This window comes from Elephantulus edwardii, unplaced genomic scaffold, assembly GCF_000299155.1.
Source record: "Elephantulus edwardii isolate Elephantulus edwardi_28Jun2011 unplaced genomic scaffold, EleEdw1.0 scaffold00111, whole genome shotgun sequence".
In the NCBI taxonomy this organism is placed as follows: domain Eukaryota; kingdom Metazoa; phylum Chordata; class Mammalia; order Macroscelidea; family Macroscelididae; genus Elephantulus; species Elephantulus edwardii.
In genome coordinates, this window is record NW_006399861.1 from 8,383,436 (window position 1) to 8,387,601 (window position 4,166).

The window sequence follows — 4,166 nt, forward strand, 5'->3', positions numbered from 1 at the left end:
TCAGATCTCTGCACTCCATCTTGTGTCTTTTCATGTCCAGCCCAGAACAACTTGGGCTACCCTAGGTGCAGCAGTTGTCTGACAGAGGAGGCTGCTTCCACCAGCCTTTTCTCTACTGAACTGAGGCATATGTTCCCTTGGGTCAGAAGGCAGAGGAAAAACCCAGACAGGGTAGCTGTCCCACCCTTTTCTGGAGTAGTGACTTCAGATCAAGAACCTGCTATCACCTTTCAGAAATAAAAACTCTATCACAGCACAGTCAAATAGGAAGCAGGCAACTCCACCCCCTATACAAGCCCCAAGCAAGATGTCATCCAAAAAAAGTGATACAGTATCAATGGACTTCCTGAAGTCACAAAGTCTGGTGAAACTTTCTAACAAAGAATTTAAAAGAACAATGATTGAATATTTTCAATGGGTAAAAGACAAACTTGAAGAATTACAGGACACTGCAAGCAAAAACTAGGAGCTTAAATAAAACAATACATATAAAGCAAATGATGAATTAGAGTCTCTAAAAACAAGAAACCACAATCCAAAATATGAGGACCAATGTTTCAGATGCTGTCAACATGATGGAGGGACACATGAATAGGACTGAAGAAATGCAACACAGAACCGGTGAAATAGAAGATAAAATTGTCACCATGGATCTGCTAGAACAAAAAAGCAGAATCAAAAGGAAGGAAAAAGAAGAAAACCTAAGAATAATGTGGGACACTGTTAAGAGAAATAACATGCACATAATCAGAAGCCCAGAGCAAGAAGGAGCAACTAATGGCACCAAAAAAATTGTGGAAGAATTATTAGAAGAAAATGTTCCAGGCATAATAAAGAAGGAAAGAATATATATTCAAGAAGGTGAGTAAACACTATATAGAATATACCCCAAAAGAAAAACACCAAGACATATAATAGTCAAATTTGCCAGAACCAAAATTAAGTAGAGAATTATGAAAGCAGTGAGGGAGAAACAAAGAGTAAGGGAGAGAATATAAGATAAAATCCCAATTTCTCAGCAGAAACCATGTGAGTAAGAAGACAATGGAATGACATATACCAAACACTCAAAGAGCATAACTCTCAACCAAGAACATGGTACCCAGCAAAATTGTCCATCAAATATAAAGGAGAGATCAAGATATTTCCAGAAAAATGGAAACTAAGGGAGTTTCTAAAAACAGAATCTAAGGGAGTTAATAAAAACAAGACCAGCCTTGCAGGACACACTGAGAGATGCCCTTCTTACAGAGGTGCCACAGAAAGCAGATGGACCAAAGTAACTACTAATACCAAAAAGAACTCAACAAAATGATAGCAACAAAACCTTGTCTCTCAATAATCACACTGAATGTAAATGGTTTAAATAAACCACTGAAGAGAAAAAGAGTAGCAACTTGGATAAAAAAAATGTTAAAAAAAAATCTATCAATATGCTGTCTACAAGAGATAAAAACCCAAAATCCGTAGATATGCTGTCTACAAGAGATACTCCTAAAAAATGAAGATAAAGAATGACTAAAAATAAAAGGGTGGAGGGGAAATATACCGAGCAAATGGTAGCCAGAATAAAAGCAAGAGTGTTAATATTAATTTCTAATACATTATATTTCAATGCAAAAATCATCATAAAGGACAAGGAAAGTCACTACATAATGATTAAGGGGTCAATAGAACAAGAAGACATAACTATAATAAATATCTATGCACCAAATGAAAGACCTGCAAAATATATAAAAGAAACATTAGCAAAACCAAAAAAGGAAATAGACAAGACTACTATAGTAGTTGGAGAATTCAATACACCACTCTCAAGAAAAGATAGAACTGCCAGAAAGAAACTGATGTCGCGGTGGTAATCTCACCTTGATGACAGTCAGGCCAGGGAAGTCTCTGGAGTCCATTTGTTTTGTGTTACTGTTCTGACTGGGAGGCAGAGGCTGAGGCCTGCTTGAGGGTGTGACTTTAAAATTTCCTTGATGAGGCAGTGGGCTTGTGGGCTGGGCTGGCCTGAGGCCTGGGTCTTTGGAGTCTCCCTCCACTCTGGAAGTTGGCTGGCAGGCTGAGGTCGTGATGGCAGTCTCACCTTGGTGCAGTCAGGCAAGGAAAGTCTCTGGGGTCCATTTGTTGTGTGTTACTGTGTTCTGACTGGGGGCAAAAACTGAGGCCTGCTTGAGGGTTTAACTTTAAAATCCTGTAGGGCCAAAGGGCCACAGGCCCTCAGGCCTGTTTTTAATTTGATTTTGATCAAACATTCTTCTAGGTCATATAGCCCTGGTCTGTCCACTTGCTTTACAAAGGTAATTTGTGTTGGCTGTGAAACTTAACACTGTAACACTGATGTACCAAATGCAAGAATAGTTACCCATAGTGGACAGTGTTTGGTGGAGCTCCCTGATTAAAACAAGCTTGGAAGCAGGAGTGGCACCCATTTTCAAAATAGCTTGCCTCCAGAAACCCTACGAACCTAGAGAAAGGATGAAAGTTATAAAGGTGTCCAGGTCTTTTGTTCATAGGTTCGCTATGAGTCACCTACTACTCGATGGCACTTAACAACAATAGCATAGAAAGAAATCAGTTGGCCAAGTGGACATAAAGTGACACTTAACAACAACAACTATCGTCGTTGGGGACTTCAATACACCACTCTCAAGAAAAGATAGAACTTCCAGAATGAAACTCAACAAGGACACTGAAGAATTAAACCACACAATTAACCAATTTGATCTCATAGATATTTATAGGCTAATGCACCCCCAAAAAAGCTCAGTACACCTTCTTCTCTATTGTGCATGGAACATTCTCAAGAATAGATCACATTTTAGTACACAAGACAAGCATCAATAAATTGAAAAACATAGTAATAATACAAAGCGTCTTCTCAAGCCACAATGCTACAAAATTAGAAATTAATAAAAAGAGGATGAAGAAGAAAAAAATAAATACATTTGGAGGCCAAATAACACTTTGCTTTAACATGAGTCTGTACTAAAAAAAAATTAAAAATGAAATTAAAAACTTTCCTGAAACAAATGACAATGAAAACACAACTTACAAAAAAACCCAAAATCTTCTGTAAAAAAAAGCCAAAGCACTAATTAGAGGTCAATTTATAATAATAAGCAAACACATTAAAAGACAGGGAAAAAAATGGCCATTAACTCTGTAACCCAACATCTAAAAAAAATTGAAAAAGAACAGTAAGAAAACCCAACACCCTCAAAAAAAAAGGAATTATAAAAATTATGGAATAGAAAACAGAAAAACAATTAAAACCATAAACAAAACCAGGAGTTGGTTCTTCAAAAAGCTTGATAATTGACAAACCACTAGCAAAACTAACAAAAGAAAAGAAGGAAAGGACACAAATGATCCAAATAAGAGATGAAATGAGCAATGTCACAAAGGAATCAACTAAAATAAAAATATTAACAATGAAATATTATTAAAAACCATAGTGAAACAAATATGAAAACCGAGAGGAAATGGACAAATACATAGAAAATCACAACCTACCTAAACTAACACAAATTGAAATTGTATACTTGAACAAACGCATTACAAAAGAAGAAACTGAAAAGGTAATAAACTTCCAACCAAAAAAAAGGTCTGGACTAATTGGATTTACAAGAGAATTTTATCAAACATTCAGAAAGGAACTGTCACCAATTCTACATAAACTATTTAAGAAAATAGAAGAAGATGTAATTCTCCCAGATTCATTCTATGGAGCAAACATCCTTGATATAAAAGTAGGTAAAGACACCAGCAAAATAGAGAACTATAGGCTAATATTTCTCATGAACATGGATGCAAAAATCCTGAATCAAAAAATCCTGGCCAATAAAACCCAATAACACATCAAAAAAATAATTGACCATAACCAAGTGGGAGTCATACCAAGCATGCAAAGATAGTTCAACATAAGAAAAACACGCAGTGTAATTCATCACATTACCAAAGCAAAGAACAAGAAGCACATTATACTATCAATAAATGCAGAAAATGCCTTTGAAAAATCCAACACCCTTACCTGATTAAAACACTGAACAAAATAGGAATAGAAGGGACTTTCTTCAACATAGTAAAAAGTTTATATGCAAACTCTAGAGCCAACATTGTTCTCAATGGAGAGGGTTTAAAAGCATTGTCTTTTCGGGGTGGGG